The sequence below is a fragment of the Mirounga leonina genome, unplaced genomic scaffold (genome assembly GCF_011800145.1).
Source record: "Mirounga leonina isolate KUSES-001 unplaced genomic scaffold, KU_Mleo_1.0 Mir_173, whole genome shotgun sequence".
Taxonomy (NCBI): domain Eukaryota; kingdom Metazoa; phylum Chordata; class Mammalia; order Carnivora; family Phocidae; genus Mirounga; species Mirounga leonina.
The window spans coordinates 61,552,481-61,571,472 of record NW_023270447.1 but is presented as its reverse complement, the minus strand read 5'-3'; the positions used below and the strand labels follow the sequence as shown (position 1 = coordinate 61,571,472).

Below are 18,992 nucleotides of genomic sequence, written 5' to 3'. Positions count from 1 at the left end.
CGTTCAATTATATCCATAATTTACAGTTTGAGTTGGTGCCAAAAGCACCTTGTAGAATTTTCTCCAAATCCTTTAAAAAACCAACATATAAGAAAGTTTGTGTAAAGTGGCACAACCAGAATATGGGTAGTAAAAAACAGCCATTCACTGATGAGTATGCTCCAGTAAAAGCAACTGTACTACATACCATCACCAACACAAGAGTATGGAATTCCTTTTAATAATATAAGCAGTTTTCAAGTGTATATTATATTGAGTTACAGGGGTACCTGGCTGGCTCAGTCAGTAGAGCATGCGACTCTTGATCTCAGGGTTGTGAGTTCGAGCCCCACAGTGGGCACAGAAATGACTTAAAAAATTTTTAATAAAATAAAATAAACTTAATTATAAACTTATTTCCATTTAGAAAGCAGATGTTTAACAAAACAGTAGTATAATAACGCATTATTTGGGAGCCGGAGGTGATGAAGAATTTTGAAAAAGCTCCCAAGAAATTCTTTTTTTTTTTTTTTTAAAGATTTTATTTATTTGAGAGAGAGAGAGAATGAGAGATAGAGAGCATGAGAGGGAAGAGGGTCAGAGGGAGAAGCAGACTCCCTGCTGAGCAGGGAGCCCGATGCGGGACTCGATCCCGGGACTCCAGGATCATGACCTGAGCCAAAGGCAGTCGCTTAACCAACTGAGCCACCCGGGCGCCCCGCTCCCAATAAATCCTTATCTTAATTCTTATTCTCCTCTCTCCCACCGACACAGGAATATAATGCTTTATAGTTTACAAAGAACTTACAACATTCATGACCTTGAGTCAAGACCTAGACTGGAATCCCAATTATGACCTTAGGTATACTGTTAACTTCTCTAAGGCTTAATTTCCTCCTCTCCACAAAAGAGAAGATCCATGCCTCAATTACAGTGACCATAGCTTGAATGAAAGCATCAACATAATATTAGAAAAAAGAACTACAAGTTTGTTGAAAGTAAATGCTACAGCACTAGAGGTAAGAAACTATTCCTTCTTTTTTTTGTTTTAACTTCTGAACTTAGACCTGTCTTTCAAAAGACTTGAAAGTATAAAATTCACTAGCATCCATGAAGAAACAACCCCTTTGACTCATGTTACTTAACTGAGCACTGTGACTTGTTACACCATTAGTCACAGGTAATTATTAAAGCAGTCAAAGAAATAACCTGTCTTAATCAGCTTGAACAGAAGAAATCTGCCAGAGGAAGGAGTAAGGGGAAAAGAATCCTGCTGAGTCAGTAGCAATCAGCTGCTCATCTCACCTCCACTAGCTACACCTAAAGGCAGTGGCACAGCTTGAGCTAAAAAGTGAGATCTCAGAGTCCTATGCTCTCAGAAAGCAATTAAAATCATGTCAGAATGATCAATTCACCGCGGGAGAATTAAAGGAAGACGAGAGGCCAAACTTAACTTTGGAGAACTAAAAGATAATTAAGAGAAGAGGAACTAGTTTAAAATAAAAATAAGTTGAGAAAATTGTACTGGAAATGGCTGCAAGTGATTTAATGCACAGAAAGGCAACATGTCGATTAAGATGGACACACTGAAAAGAGAATATTGGCTTTCATTAGAAGATCATTAATAGTACAGAGGGTGGGTTTTGTGTCCTAGTGAAAGCAAAAACAGACTGCAAAAGGTTAAGAATTAGGGGAGGGGAAATAGAGGTTTAGCTACAAATTATGTAAAATGAAGATAAATGTGAAGTGCAATAAGATCAAGCAGTCAGAGAGGAACAGATTAAGAAATCATAGAAGGTGAAGAATATGTTAGAACGTCATCACACTGTATCCCCCATTACCCTGTTTTCTTCTTCACAGATCCTGTCACCAACTGATAACAACTTCTGTTTTACTGTTTCTTCCCCACTGGAATGCACATAAAAGTTTGTTTCATTCTGTTACGTCCCCAAAACCTGGTATATAACAGTTAGCTGTCACGTTTGTTCAATATATGAATAAACCAGGTTCCTCAAGAGCTGGAAAAAGAGAGTACACTTCAAATAAGAACAAGATCTGACTGAAAACTCACCAGACCTTTTAAATAAAGTCTTCCATCAAATACTTCTCCCTACCTCAAGGCAAATAATTTAGAACCAATCCGTAGTTAGAAGAGCAAGTTAAGTGTCCAGAATATATGAAGAACTCTTAAAACTCAATAATAAAAAGATAACCCAATTTAAGGGCGTCTGGGTGGCTCAGTCGTTAAGCGTCTGCCTTCAGCTCAGGATCGAGCCCCACATCAGGCTCCCTGCTCCGCGAGAAGCCTGCTTCTCCCTCTCCCACTCCCGTTTGTGTTCCCTCTCTCACTGTGTCTCTCGCTGTCAAATAAATAAACAAAATCTTAAAAAAAAAAAAAAAAAAAGATGTGGGGACACAGCTCATAGGTAGAGCATTTGGAAAAAAATGGGCAAAGATAAAAGTTACTAAGATCTACAAATGTCTAATAAGCACATGAAAAGATTAGTCATCAGGGAAATGCAAATCAAAACCACAATGAGATACCAGTGCAGCCACTTCAGAAAACAGTTGAGCAGTTTACTAAAAAGTTAAACAGAAAGTTACCATATGACACAGCCATTCCACTCCTAGGGTATATACCAAAGAAATGAAAACATTCATTCACAGAATAATCTATACACAAATGTTCATAGCAGCATTAAATCATAATAGCAAAAAAGTGAAAACAATCCAAATGCCCACTAGCTGATGAATGGATAAATAAGATGTGCTATATCCATACAGTGGAATAGTAGTTGGCAATAAAAAAGGAATGATACATGCTACAACATGATCCTTGAAAACATGCTAAGTGAAAGAAGCCAGTCACAAGACTACATGATTCCATTTACATCAAATGTCCAAAACAGGCAAATTTCTATTAGTAGTTACACTGTGGATCAACAGTTACATTAAATTAGATAAGTTTCTTAGGGTCTGAAAAGTGGGGGAGTAAAGGGGACTGACTGGGTATGGGATTTCTTTCAGAGTGGAAAATGTTCTAAAATTAGACTGCACTGATGGTTACACAACCCTGTGAATACATTAAAAAACATTGAATTTCACCCTTTAAATAGGTGAACTGTTTGGTATATGAATTCTATCTCAATAAAGCTTAAAAAAAAAAAAAGTTTAGAACTCCATCACACAAATGTTCTTGTTAAGTTCCTGCTTCTTCCCTCACTAGTGCCACAGGAGCCACCCCCACCCCCAAACTGGAACAGGAAAGGGAGAGTAAAAGTAATGACTTCACCAGAAAGCAACGCTACTACAGCAGTATTCTCAAATCTATAACCCCCTGAACCATTAGTGGTTCAGGAAAGTTTGCTGCTGAGTTCCACTATTTCCAAACCATACCATCTATTAATTAAACATGTTTAATGAAGATACACTTAGGGTTCATAAAAAAAAAATTATACAAAATTCTACAGAAAAACATTCTACTAGTACCTACAAATCAACTATTTAGGTTATACCTCTCTCCTCCTAAAACAAAACCAAAACCAGGTCTTGTTATTCTCTAAAACAGAATATGAAAAATGCCTGCCAAGCAACAATCGGCTTTAGCTTTTTAAGACTGTTTTAAGACTAAAGAGTCTGAACTAACTGCCTCTTTCCCCTCCATAGTTTAGGTCCGGTGTCAATCAAACAGGTGGTAAATGTGGGGGGAGTGGAGCTTCTTGGCCAAACATCACAGAGCTATAGCTTCTTCCAAACCCCAAACCTTACTTCCTGCAATTTATGTAAACAGATCACAGGCCACCCTCTTCAAACCAAATCATAACCCAAGCAAATAACACAGGATTCTATTTCTGGGTCTGTTATTAACCCACGGATAATCCTGAAGCTTCAGTCTCTCTACTTTGCTCAATAACTTAACCACAATTTCCGGTCCCAAGATCATATTATGTGGTCTAATAAAGAACTTTTTCCCAATTTATAGATTTGTTTTTATGGAAAATCTGACAAAAATATATTAAATTAAATCATATTATATGTTTAAGTCACTTCTATTGCATGTACATGAAATACGAAAAATTCAAAAGACTGTTCACTCCAAAAATGTTGAACTCTTCTATTTTAAACTTTTAAAGGTATTCACTAAACAGAGAGAATAAGCTTTCAGAGGGCTGGAGGGTTTTGAGGCTTTAAATTTAAACTGAGTTATATTTAGAAAGCCAAGATGCCACCTCTCTGGATCCTGTATCTTTATCTTGGGCATTTGATTCATGTGCTTTGCCTGGTGTAATTCAAAGCAAGAGATCCTACCATATCCCTGAAAAGTAAACTGAACATATCAGAATGTACTGATTACCAGAGGACTGTCATGCTGTATTGCAACTGAAAAGATGGGAAGCTACAGTCTCCCACTGCTAGAGCTGTTTAACAAAATAAAAAATTACCTGTCTGGTCCCCAAAGCCAGTCTACAAACTACTGCCAACTTTATAAAAACCAATTCTAATAACCCATTCCTGAAAACCCTGACTCAAGAGTCTAGGGTGAAACCTAGGGAATCTGTTAAATAAAAGTATCTCAGGTGATTCTGATACACAGCTTAATTCAGGAACTATTGGTTTAGGACAAGGATAGCAGAAAGGTTTCATATCATTTACCAATTATGCTCAATAGATAATAGCTACCTGAAGTGCTACACTGAGGAGGTCATGTCTAAAAACAACCAGTAATTATAGTAGTTTGCCATGGACAAAGTGATGGGCAAGTGGCCACATGCAAACCACATTATTTATCTGTGATTCAGACCACTGAAAGGTTAAGGCGGCTTCTGGGGTAAGAGAAAAAGAGACTTAGATCTGAATTATTTACTTTTAACTGGCAAAAGCTTTAGCTGACTCTGGGAGCTAGGTAGGAGGCAGCAAGAATAGGCCCACTGGTATATGTATCAATACTCTCCATAAGTACTTACTAAGCTTTTCTCTCTCAAATAGATAGATAAAATCTAAAAAGAAAAAAAAAAAAGAGCACCTCTCTCAAATAATAGATAAAATCTAAAAAAAAAAAAAAAAAAGAGCACCTGGGTGGCTCAGTTGGTTAGGCATCTACCTTCAGCAAAGGTCATAATCCCAGAGTTCTCAGCAGGGAGTCTGCTTCTCCCTCTCCCTCTTCCCCCCCTGCTCATGCTCCCGTTCTCTCTCCCTCCCTCCCTCATTCTCTTACTGATAGATAAAAAAATCTTGAAAAACAACAACAACAACAACAAAAAAAAAAACGCTTCCCAGTATTACAGAGAGAAAAAAAGACAAGGCTTCTGCTCTCAAAATGCCAATAATCTTGTTTGAAAAATGAAAATTCTGCATAATTATATATAAATTTAATTTAAAAAAAAAAAAGGTTGTGCTTTTGAGTTCCATGTTAGGTAAAGGTGGGAGCTAGTGGGAAGACTGAGTACCAAGCAAAAACAGTATAATTTAGGTTGATTCAAGAGGAAATCAACCGGGGAGGGGGGGTCTCATCAATACATGACTAAAGTAATGGATTAAGATTCCCCTGGTAGCATTTTCCGGGGGGGGGGGGGGGGCACAGGGGGAGGCTATATAATCAAGGCATGACACTGGAAGGCAAATAATCTTTTTTTTTTTTTTTTTTTAGAGAGCGAGCGAGAGAGAAACAGCATGAGAGGGGAGAGGGTCAGAGGGAGAAGCAGGCTCCCCGCTGAGCCGGGAGCCCGATGTGGGACTCGATCCCAGGACCCTGGGATCATGACCTGAGCTGAAGGCAGACGCTTAACCATCTGAGCCACCCAGGTGCCCTGGAAGGCAAATAATCTGCTTTGTATTGTTTTATATGCATCTGTCTCTAACATTGGATTACTGGCTCTTAGTGGGCCAGGTACATGTCAAACTAACCTTTGCGGGGGGGGGGGGGGGGGGCGGGGGGGCTCAGTAGGTTAAACATCTGCCTTCGGCTCAGCTCATAATCCCAGGGTCCTGGGATCAAGCCCTGCATCGGGCTCCCTGCTCAGCACGGAGTCTGCTTGTCCCTCTCCCTCTGGCTCATTCTCTCTCTCTCAAATTAAAAAACTTAAAAAAATTAAATACTTAAGCAAAAAAAAAAAAAAAAAAGACAGTTGAGGCATATGTGGCAAATAACTTAATGATGGTCAAATCTGTGATGTATGGGGATTCATTATATTTTATCTACTTTTGCAAATGCTCAGCAATGCACTTGTGGACTTTCCTGTTACTTGGTCAAGTCCAGCACTGTAAAATTAATTCTTTTTCTTTTCTTTCTCAGATTTCAGGAAGCTTAAGAATGACTAGTACTTCTGAAGAAAACAGCCTAGACTCAATCAGAAGAAAACCGGCATTCATTTGTTAGCTCTACTAATAGGAAATCTCTCTGAATCTACTCAAAGAACTTCTTGTAAATTAATATGAGAACTGAACATGAGCCAAGAGAGTGACTCAGCTGCTAAAAGGAAACAAAATACAATCTTAAACTTCATTAAAAGAATAGTATCCAGATCAAGGAGGGTAGCAGTCCCATGCACTCTCTACTAGTTCACAAATGGAGTATTGTGCTCTGTTTTGAGCATCACATTTTAAAAAACACTTACAAGCTAGAATGCTTGCAGGGAGAGATATCAGACTAGTGAGGAGTTTAGAAGCCAAATGTCAAGTGCAGAATGTCTGAAAAAAGTGGGTGTGTTTAGTGTGGAGAAGAAAACACTTCCCAGCCTTCCTTGTCACCTCAACGACAGAGACCCCCAGTGTAATATTTTCCAGAGGATTTCAAGAGTATTAATAGGCATTCCACTGTCAGATAAGTTTGAGACAAACATTTTTTTCTCTAACAGACTTATCAAAATGTTCAATATCCTCAAGTGCTTTATGATTCTTCAGGAAGGATGTTCAGTATTTCCCAAAAGGAACCCTTTATTCATTCATTCAACAAAAATTCACCAAGCCCCAATTATCTGCCAAACATTCCAAGTGCTGGGGATACAATGAACATTTTTAATATTCTGGAGGGTACTTTGTGAAACAGACAACCTGAACCTCTTGCTACTCCTCTAGCTTGCACTGTGCTCCTCTATTTCTAGGTTTTTTATTATGCTGTCAGCCTAGAGGGTCCATCACTAATCTTAATTCAAACATTATCTCCTCAACAAAGCTTTTCTGATCACAAGCAAAAACTTGCTTTCCAACAAGCTGGTGGCTCCTTCTCTGTATCAGTTCTTTGTGAACAGACTATGCCTCTTAATTACCTTCAGATCTCATAATGCCCAGGACAGTGTCTTGCATGCACAGGTGTTCAAGAAATATTTGCTGAATGAATAATCACTGAAATATCTGAAGGATTATCTTGTTAAAGAACACAAACTAGGTCTCTACTGTTCTAAAGAGAACGAAGAAAGAGATGAAGTTAAAGGAAATTTTACATCAATTAGAGCTAACGACAGTCTACCTTACAGGTATCAGTGACTACAGGTGTTCTAAGAGTAGCCAAATAAGTATGTATCAAGTGCTTTAGGGGGAAATCTCGATGGCCTGAACGAGTAACTCTTAAAATTTAGGAACTACTGTATTTCTCACCGTATTAGACAAAAGAAAACTTCTTGATATGATATATTTGTATCAATACTAAAATTCTAGGGGCACCTGGGTGGCTCAGTCAGTTAAGCATCTGACTCTTGGTTTTGGCTCAAGTCATGGTCTCACAACGGTCATGGATCGAGCCCCAAGTCGACTCCCTGCTCAGTGCAGTCTGCTTCAGATTCTTTCTCCCTCTCCCTCTGTCCCTCCCGAGAGCATGCTCGAGCTCTCTTGCACTAAGAAATAAAATCTTTCAAAAAAAAATTCTTAAAATTAAACTTAAACATGAAATATCCTTTCATTTACAACTATAGTGAATATATAATATGCCTGTTAATGTCATTTACAGTGCTAAGTACAGAGGATAAATAACAAAAAAACAGTCTATCCTAAGAGTCAATACAAGATTGCTCCCAAAGCAAATCTGAATACCTAGGTATTTACCTCAATAAGATAATGCTCATTAGATGAGGAAATTCTTTAAATAAATGATTTTGAATATTTTGCAGGCAGAGAAATAACTATGAAGTCATTAGCTCCTCTTAAAGCCATCTACTGACACCACTAAATACATTTAAGTTCTTCAAAAAACAAAGGTAGCCACTCTACCTTTTTAGTTAAAAACTAGAAAAACAGAAGAAATTCCAGGATACCTCCATATGCCAAGGATTATCTCTGCAGTCTCTCCCCCAAACTAAAAGCTGTCGTCTTTGCTGGCAAGCACCCTGTCTTTTACTTGTGTCCCCGGCATTTAGTACAGTGCCCAGGACACAGCAGATGGTGAATAAATGTGCAAACAAGTGAGAGAAATCAATGAGTCCAATGTCCCTGGATGAAAACAGTACCTTAAAGAAGCACTAACAAATGGTTTTTCTTATTAGAAATCTGCCAAAGGGGGCGCTTGGGTGGCTCAGTTGTTAGTCTGCCTTCAGCTCAGGTCATAATCCCACGGTCCTGGGATCGAGCCCCACATCGGGCTCTGCTCCGCAGGAAGCCTGCTTCTCCCTCTCCCACTCCCACTCCCCCTGCTTATGTTCCTTCTCTCACTGTGTCTCTCTGTCAAATAAATAAAATCTTTAAAAAAAAAAGAAAGAAACCTGCCAAAGATATGGTAGTATACAAGTAGATTTTAAGTCTGGTTTTCATTATAAACTGGAGTGCTATTTTTAGGTTACTTATTGATAAGTAATTACTGTAAGTAAACCTAAGGCCTTGGTTGCTTCTAAGGAACTAAAATTAATTCCTTAATTAGCAGAGCTAAATGACCAAATTGTAGGGCGCCTGGGTGGCTCAGCTGGTTAAGCGACTGCCTTCGGCTCAGGTCATGATCCTGGAGTCCCTGGATCGAGTCACGCATCGGGCTCCCTGCTCGGCGGGGAGTCTGCTTCTCCCTCTCCCACTCCCCGTTTGTGTTCCCTCTCTCGCTGTGTCTTTCTCTGTCAAATTCATAAAAATCTTAAAAAAAAAAAAAATGACCAAATTGTAATGCAAAGAAAAATCCAAAACACTTATTACACCCACAACTTGACCGATAGACTATAATGAAATAATTATCAAACTGATTTATTAACATAACTGCCTAAAAAGCAAAATACTTTTGATAGCACCAAGTGTTTTTTTTTTTAAAGATTTTATTTACTTATTTGTGAGAGAGAGAGAGAGTGCGCAAGTGAGCACAAGGAGGGGGAGTGGCAGCAGAGGGAGAAGTTGGCTCCCCACTGAGCAAGAAGCCCGATGCAGGACTCCATCCCAGTACCCTGGGATCATGACCTGAGCCGAAGGCAGACACTTAACCAACTGAGCCATCCAGGTGCCCCAACACCAAGTGTTTAAACTGCTCTTCAAAAGTGCTATGATTTTTTAAAATTCTCTAAATTCTCATTCTAAATTCTCACATATGTTTAATTCTGATTATAAAAAACGGTATAGGCTCATTGTAGAGAACTCAAAAAATATAAACCAGTTCAAAGGAGAAAATAAAGACTACCCATTGCGATGCTTTCTTTCAGTCTTTTTTTTTTTTTTAAAGATTTTATTTATTCATTTGAGACTCAGAGATAGAAAGAGAGCATGAGCAGGGGGAGAGGAAGAGGGAAAAGCAGGCTCCCCGTTGAGCCAGGAGCCCAATGTGGGGCTCAATCCCAGGACCCCGGGATCGTGACCTGAGCCGAAGGCAGACGCTTAACGACTGAGCCACCCAGGTGACCCTCACAGTCTTTTTTCCTGTGCAGTTATAACTTCTTTATATACTATCACTCTTCCTACCCACTGGGCAAGAGACAATAGACTCACACTATGACAGTAACCCTAGCTCCCTTAGTAGATTCATGGTCCAGGTACATTTTCTTAACGTCTACATGTTATAGATGTGTACTTCCATAAGATAAGGCCAAATCTGCTATTTTCTCATTCTTAAAAGTATCCCTCCTGATTCTGTCTCCTCCTTGCTTCCAGAATTCTACAAAGACAAAAAAAGCAAACTCAAGTAAAAATACATCCAATGACTGGAAATGGACCCAAATTTAACAAGGGAAGAAGCTGTTCTCAATAGGTTTATGTCCCTTAGTCTGGTATTATCACAAGTTCTGCTGCAAGTAGCCCAGGTCCTTTGGGGTCCATAACCTTTCATTTCTACCTCAAAAATCCAAAGTATGTTCTTCACAAAAACGTTGTCAGTTTTCTATAAAGAGTACAAGACCAGAAACAGAATGCACAATCTTGGTTCCTGTCTCTGCTCTATTGAACAACTTGAGTAACACTAAGTCTTAGCTTGTATCTCATTTCTTCCATTTTCTCCATTTGTCAGTAAGCATATTACTTGCCCTACCTCTATTACTGGGCTGTTGGGAGGTTCCAAAATCCAACAGATCAGAGAAAATGCTTTTCAAAAAGTATTATTCCAATTATAAGATGGGTATTTTTCCAAAACACACATCCCCTATAATAAATATAATAAACAATATAAAACATGACTTCCGCAACCACATATGCAAAATGCCTTTTCTGATGGTGATTACTATGTATATACCTGGTGGGACAATACCATCAAGACCTCCTTACACAGGATAGACAGGTAAAGCATGTTATAGATATGCAGACCCAACCACACCAGCAGAAACTGATGCCATGTATTATTCTCTTGCTATGACAGTCAACCTGCTCCTGACGACAGCATATTTGACTGTTGTGTCAATATTTCCCAAAGTTCTACAGCCAAGCCACAGAAACTTTAGTCATTTTTTAACAATTTAATAAGCACCCACGTACCAACCAACCAAAATCTAGGATCTTAACGATAACTTATTTTTAACATATTGCACTCCCCTCTCAGTCCCATCTCTCTGTAAGCAAACAATCTGAAATTATTAGCGAGTTCTAACAGTCTGCGCCCCTCATCCGTTCCCCTCACAAATCTGTGTCAACATACAGTAAGGGCAGGTCTCTAAGAAAAGTTCCAATCCCAACTTCTGAGATCTCTGATAAGGTAACATCAACACTGTATCAATCAGATCAATCTTATTTCCTTGATATCACTATATCACTGGGCAGGATGCTGTCCAATAGGTGAATTCAGTTACAGCTTTTAGCTATGTACTCCAGAAAAAAAGTTTAGCTGAAAGTTTACTGGGTAGTCTCCTTCAAATATAGGATCATCCTGGAATAACGGATCAACTTTTCAGTGACCCTCTCCCATATGTGACCTAACTCTTCACGACCCTCTCTACATGTGAAGATAATGAAAAAATAGCCAATACTATGCTACAGTTTTAATGTTTCTGTCCCCCCTAAAATCCACATGTTGAAATCCTAATCCCCAAAAATGATGGTATTTCAAAATGGTCTTTGGGAGGTGCTTAGATCATGAGGGTAGAGCCTTCATGAATGGGATTAGTGTCCCATAAAAGAGGCTCCAGAAGGATCCCTTGCACCTTCTATATGTGCCAGACCTGAACCAGGAAGGGGCCCTTCACCAAAAGGCAACAATGCTAGTGCCTTGATCTTAGACTTTCCAGCCTCCAGAATTGTTAGCAATAAATTTCTGTTACTTATAAGCTACCCATCTGTGGTATTTTATTATAGCAGCCCAACTGGACTAAGACAGCCAACATGCAAAGTTTATACTCTCTCCAAAAACTCCCACACAAGGATTTTCCCCACCCCTAAACTATTAGCATTCAACTCAGAAGAGAGTCCTCTAAGATTAGTTCCAACAACAGTTCCTCTTATTGCATTCCATAAGCGTGAGTCCATTACAGACTACTTCACCCATTGATGATGGGAAAGAAGTCAGACAGGGCAGTGTCAATGTAGGTCTGATTATACCAAAACAAAATCACTTCAGATTTATGCTAAAATCTTAAAGCAACCAGAGTGGTTTGGTAACTATTAGAATCTATGCTTATTAAATGTGTCAAAGTAAGAGTTCTTACTGAATATGGTCCTAATTAAATCATATTCTTATTTATCCTATTTTATCTTGTTACAGTACAAAAGTTTGACACCATATATGAGTCTCATTTGCTTTGTTTCAGTTACTTTGTCTCAATTCTATAAGTAATAACCATTTTGAAAGACATCACATTCTCAAGTTATCAGTTGACATGTCAAGTAGAATAGAAGCTGAAGGTACCTAACCACAAAAGGTTACTTAAAATAAGTAGAATACCATTGTTATAAATATAAATACAACATCTGGTTCCATATAACAAAGCTATTTCCATATCCCAACAGATGGCCCACAGTAATAATGCTTTGCTGATCTGGTTATAACAAATTCTATTAAATCCAAAATCCTGTATAGCAGATGCCTTTTCCAATTTCAGTATAAGTCAATCTCTTTAACCAAAACACTGTGCTTTGGTTCTTGTTATTTGTGCACTAAAATCCAATTATGCCAATTAAGATGATCAAATTTTTTTGACAGTTATAAAATGCCACTGTGATGTTTTCTGAGTTTTCAAGTGAAGGAGGGTAGAGTACTCTATCTAGGACTGAAATACTAACTGTTGAAAATGGAAAACAAAAATTTAGTTATAGGATGGCTAAGGAGAGGTAAAAGTGAGTTTTGGCTGTCTCAAGCCAAGGTTCCTGAACAGCAGCAATGTGGAAAGCTAGGTGACTAACAAAGCCAACAGTGAAGAGCACTGAAAATAATGCAATTTCTGAGTTGAAAGGCTATTAGGAAGGACAAACAAAAAGTGTACCTGAAAGCATAAACATCTCTGTACACTGCGGTATCGGGTTCACAGTTTTAAAAAATGTGGACACAATGTCAATTGTAATTTTGCTGTTTGCTTCCCCAACACACTCAAAATCCAATCTTCATATTCTCATCATGCCCTTACTTGAAATATTACCCTCTATTAACTCATAACACAGTAAGCAGTACAATGTAGTGATTAACAGCCACTGAGTTCTGAAAATAGACTGCAGGCATTCAAATCCTGCCTCTTTCCATCCTTAGCCATACAACCTCAGGCAAGCTACTTAATCTCTCTGTGCCTGTAAAATTGATAAAAATAAAATCTACCTTTTAGAGTTGTTATGAGAATTATATGAATAAAAAATGTAAAGTACTCAGAATACTTTTGGACCCATAGTAAGGCTTCAGAAAATGCCACTATCATCACCACATAAATACCCACTGATGTTCTGAAGAAAAGGCAGGAATATGAAATGACTTACCTAAATCACACAGCAAACAAGTGACAGAATCCGTTTAAAACACACACACACACACACACACTTCATTTTAAGTCCTGAAGATTAAACATTAAAAATTACTGATTCACTAAGGAAATTTCCCAGCCCCTCCTTCACATAGGAATCCTTTAACTTAGAACAGCAGCACAGAGTAGTAGAAATAGCAATGAACACGGACCAAGAAGATCCAAAGCTCCATTACTGATTTAGATACACAATCTTGGGCAAGTCACTTAATCTAAACTTCAAATTGCTCATCTTAAAAAATACTTTGCCCACATCACAGGGCTGTTGTGAAATGAAATGATGTATGAGAAAATTTATGTAAACCATAAACACTACATGAGTGATCAGGGGCCATGTCTTACTCATTTTTATATCCCCAATGCCTAGAGGAATGCACAGCAGAGGTTACACTCTAAAAGAAAAGCCATAGGAGGAGTGAAATTGGCAGGGTGAGGATTAAGATGAAGAAAGGGAAAGGTTTTTACAAGAATAAGAAACCCAAATGTCCAACTCATGAATGGATAAACAAAAGGTAGTATAGCCATAGAATGGAACATTCGTCAGCAATAAAAAGGAATGAGATACTGATAACAAACATCAAGATGGATAACCCATTCGAAATAGTATGCTAAGTGAAAGAACCCAGACACTAAAGACTATATGTTGCATGATTCCACCTACATGAAATGTACAGAACAGGGTACAGACTCTCTTTCTGGGGATGATGAAATGACTGAAGATGATTGTGGTAATGGGTGCACGACTTAATATACTAAAAACTGCTGAACTATATACTTTAAATAAGTGAACTATATAGTATGTGAATTATACCTCAAAAAAACTTTAAAAAAAGAGTAAGAAAAAAGTTTGTGAGAACAGTTAAAGTATAAAATCACTAGCTTTAGAATACATTTGTTTCTTTCTTAAAGAAAGAAAGAGAGTTTCCTGATATTTGAGTATCTCTGACATGTAGACAAGAATGAATGAGATTGGTGGAAGAATTAGGAGAAAATACTTAAAATTACCACAACAGGGGTGCCTGGGTGGTGCATCTGCGTTAAGAGTCCGACTCTTGGTTTCGGCTCAGGTCGTGATCTCAGGTTGGGAGATGGAGCCCTGCATCAGTCTCCCCGCTGAGCGCAGAGTCTGCTTGAGACTCTCTCTCCCTCTCCCTACCCCCTAAAATAAATAAATAAATCTTTAAAAAAAAAATTACCAAACCAGACCATAATGTCTCTACAAATCCTTCTGTGGAAAACAAATCTGACATATATTCTTATCCTTCCTTTCAAAATTCTAAGGTTAAAAATTACTTCCCATCCTAGTTCAATAGTCTTTTCATCATGATGATTGTTTCTGAACTCCCAGACTACCTCTGATACTATCAGCCACAGTACCTCTCCTATCTTTGGCTTCTATAGCAATGATGTACTTCCTGGTTCTTCTCAGAATGTTTACCTGTTAGTCTATAAGGTCACCCAAAATTCCAAACCTTGAAGCTCTTTCACCATCATACTACTAACTTCCCATCACTCATCTACTCACCTGTTTTTTACTACCATCTACACAGCCCTCTGGTCAGTGAACAATCTACATTTTCATCTCTATTAATCCTATAACAATGTACTACAGATACTTCAGATACTTCAAATCTTACTCTAGTCAATACTTCATTGTCTTCACTAAGGCTGGGAAGCAGCAGTGGCTCAACCAAAATAATTCCTATGCTATTTCTATGTGGCTTTGCAATGTGGGGTACATTTTTTTCTTCTGAATAGATCTGTTTTTCTAATTGTTTGGCTTAAACTAGTCTTCATTTCCAGAGTCAAACCAGCAAGGAGAAAAGGCCGTCAGGACTGGCAGGAAACTAGTCTGCTACTGAAAAACTGACTGTACCCCATCTAATGTTGCCCATAACCAATCTTAGCTCATTTTCCTTCACAGTGATACTTTCCTAATTTCCTATTATCAGTCATCCTCCCAGGACTCCAGGCTTTTATCTTTTAATGCTTTTTTTGTTTCTTGCCTTTGTCCACAATCATCACTAAGTTCAAATTAATTTTTACTCACACATTCATCTTATTATATATCCTATGCTTCTTCCTTAGGACAGTGTAACTTAATGATTAAATGCAAAAGCTCAAAGATGAGACTGCCTGGCTTCAAATCCTGGCTCTGCAGCTTACTCTCTACGGGATTTGGGGCAAGCTATCTAACCTCTCTGTAACTCAGTTTTTTCATAGGAATAGTTAAGACCTTTGAGAAGATTTTGAGATAAATACATGTAAAGAGTTTAGAACAATGGCATACAGGAAACACTCAATAAATGTAGTTATTATTTTATTTCCATAATCATTACCTTATATCAGACTCTCACCTTATTCCTAAAATTCTCCAAGACCATCCTAGTCAGTCTCCTCACTCCAGAACACTCAGTTAATACAGAATCTTCCTCAGGGACAATAGGCATTATCTTATTCCCAGTCTTTAGAACCCAATATGGTACCCCATCAAACTAAACCTTACATCCTTGACAGGTCCTCCAACACCTACTCACCAATCCTGAACTCATATATTACCATTACCAATACAGATTCTCTATACAGGTCAACCTACTTGCTATCTTTTTTTTTTTTTTTTTTAAGATTTTTGTCAGAGAGAGCGAGCTCGAGAGTACAAGCAGGGGGAACAGAAGGCAGAGGGAAAAGCAGGCTCCCTGCTGAGCAAGGAGCCCGATGATGCAGGACTCGATCCCAGGACTCGGGGATCATGACCTGAGCAGAAAGCAGACACTTAACTGACTGAGCCACCCAGGCATCCCTTGCTATATCTTTTTATACACTGTCACTTTTTTTTTTTTTTTAAGATTTTATTTTTTAGAGAGCGAGCGAGAGAGAAAAAGCATGAGAGGGGCAAGGGTCAGAGGGAGAAGCAGGCTCCCCGCTGAGCCGGGAGCCCGACGTGGGACTCGATCCCAGGACCCTGGGATCATGACCTGAGCCGAAGGCAGACGCCTAACCATCTGAGCCACCCAGGCGCCCTATACACTGTCACTTCTTTACCTCTGTAAATACTCCTTCACTCTCCTGGAATACAGCTCCTCCCTTTTGAAAATTCCTGTCTTTTGCAAATCTCACTTATACCTTTGAAGTTGGCTGCATTGTTATCCCAACCAGGAGTCTGATGTTACTTGGTAATTTATGAATATGTATGTTACATGTTGTTTCCCCAAAGTTGAAACATTTATAGAGACCACATATTTTATTCCTTATCTCTTCATACAGACTACTTCACACACAGCACAGTATTTTGCAGAAGTATACAAATGCTGACTTACTAAATAATAATCAGAATCAGAATAAGAAAAAGTCTCTATTTTCTACTGCCCCACCCATACTTAGCATGATAAAAGCAGACAGAATCTGTATTTAAATATCTTTATTTTGCATAGAAAAATATACTAACAATTGTACCACAAAAAAGGAATACACACACACGCACAAAGAGAACACACAATGCAAAAAACAAATCAAGAAAATGTGAGCATGCTAGCCAACTTGGAATCTAAAAAGTGACTTCAAAATATTAAGATTTTTTTATTTCACCCAAACTATTGAACCAAAAAGAGCCAAAACAAACATGTCCTGAACCCATCCAACAAATACCTCATAAAAGCATGAAAAGTCCCCAGTATAACAAAAACCAATACCAAGATTCACCTCACCTCCAAAAGACACAAAAAGAAAACAAAAATCCTCAGGTTTATAATAAAAACAAACAAAAAACTTAAAAACTTCAACCACATCCATATATGCCACCCAAACAGAAAAATGAAGGGAGTTACTGCTTTATAATAAATATTTGCTATGGTCTAGGAGGAATAAGGCTTCTCTCACTGCTACTGTAGCCTGCTCCCTGTTAAGGGAGCAATCTGTGGTCACACAAGAGGGAAACACAGGAAACTGGAAACCTTAAACTGGAACGGACATTAAGGAAAGAAACTACCCAAAACCCGTTTCAAAACCAGTTTCAAAAAACAGAGTAGCGTAAAGATACTCAACAGAAAAAGAGCAAAAGTGAAATAAAAGAGCTCCCACGAAATATGTGTCTCAGTGAAACTATCTAGTACCGCGTTCCAAGTAAAGAGCCATGCATGTAATACTTTCATAACATGCACTCGTTTCACTGGGAAGCAAAATAGACGAAAAAAATAAACGTCAGGAAAAGACAAAAAAAGATGCCCACCAAACGCCAACTGCCGGGCCAGCCCAACTCAGCTCATTCAGGAATCCAACTAGAAGCAACAGAGACGTGAACCACACAATACAGAAAAGAACCTTTGCCAACCAAACACGCAAAAAGTAGAACGGAGAAGTGAAAACTACACACCTCAGTGCATCAGCAGCAAGAGCACACTCTTTTGGATTAAGCAATAGAGAAAAGAACGATAACAGCTAAAAGCAGAGGAGGAAAGAGGTCTATGAAACTAAGCCCTGCCATGTCCCCTGCTGGTCTCATTTTCAGGGAGTACAACTCTTGCTTCTCCGGCTAACCAACAGTCGGCCTCAGCAAAGCAAACTGACCCTAACACCTTCCACGCCACGGGCGGAAATCAGAGAGGAAAAACCACCGCGTAAACCTCCCTCTTCACCAGCTGCAAAAAATGGAGGGGGGAGGGGGGAGACACCCTACCACGTGGGCAGGATGCAACACACACAGGACAGCAACACGTCCGCATGGAACGGCTGCCTCTGCCCCAATGCCGGCAGAGGACACGGCGTCAGGATGGGTGGGAACGGAGGCCCCTCTCACGGGCCTCACCCCGAAGGGCACCCCCGAGGCTCGAGGTACTGCCCGCCTCGCCGGCCGAAAAACACCCCCCAAGCTTGAGGGGAAGAAGCTGCATCGTGCTGAGGTAGGGGGCCAGCCCAAGCCAAGGGGCAGGTCATTGAGAGGAGAAGACGGCCGCTGTCCTCGGACTTGGCGCCCCTGGGAACCCCGTCTGGCTCCCCGAGCCCCGCCTGGGGGAGGGGCGGGAGGCGCGGAGGAGCGGGAGGCGCGGAGTCGCCGCTTCCCGGCTGAGGGGCAGCAGCAGCTGAGGAGAAGCGCCGCGGGGGAGGGAGGTACCCAGCCCTCGCCGCCCGCCAGGCCCCAGCCCGGACCCGGGCCCCCTGCCCCGCCCGCCCGCCGCCCGCCCGCAGCGCGGCGCGGCCGAGAAGGGAGAGGACGTCTCGCGGAGGGCAGCCCCTGCCTCCGTCCCGGGAGATGCCCCAGCCCCGCCTCCTCGCCCGCCGCCTCGGCCCCGCCACCCCGGCGGCGGGCACTCACCTCAGGCTGCGCAGGCCGGGACGGCCCGGCCGAGCCCCCGGCCGCTGCGTGCGTCTCCGCCTCCCGGGAAAGGTCCCAACGGCGCCTGGTGCGAGCGGCCGAGGCCCCGAGCAGCGCCGAGAGCGGCGGCGGCAGCGGGAGCAGCCAACATCCGGGGCCGCGCACCCGGAACTACTTCCCGACCCGCTCCTCTCCCGCCCCCGCCGTCGCCCCCGCCTCCCGCGACGTCGCTGCGCCACCGGCACGGCGTCGGCGGCGTCCCCTCCCTGCCGCGGGCACGGCCGTGGCGACGCGCGCGGGATCCCTCCGCTGGGACAAGTAGTGCCCTGGGACGCCGGGATATCTACCTTAACGCAGCCAGTATTTTGGAGTTCCGAACGATT

At 40.6% G+C, this 18,992-nt stretch overlaps 1 protein-coding gene across 4 annotated transcripts in view; it reads right to left on the bottom strand.

Moving 5' to 3' along the window:
* The window catches only part of FOXJ3 (forkhead box J3), a 145,647-nt gene extending 126,882 nt beyond the window's left edge, over positions 1 to 18,765 (bottom strand). For all 4 annotated transcript variants that reach the window (XM_035018853.1, XM_035018854.1, XM_035018859.1 and 1 more), the window contains exon 1: positions 18,610 to 18,765. The gene's annotated coding sequence lies outside the window, so the exon portion shown is untranslated. The remainder of the gene's footprint in view (positions 1 to 18,609) is intronic.
* Positions 18,766 to 18,992: the final 227 nt, after the last annotated feature.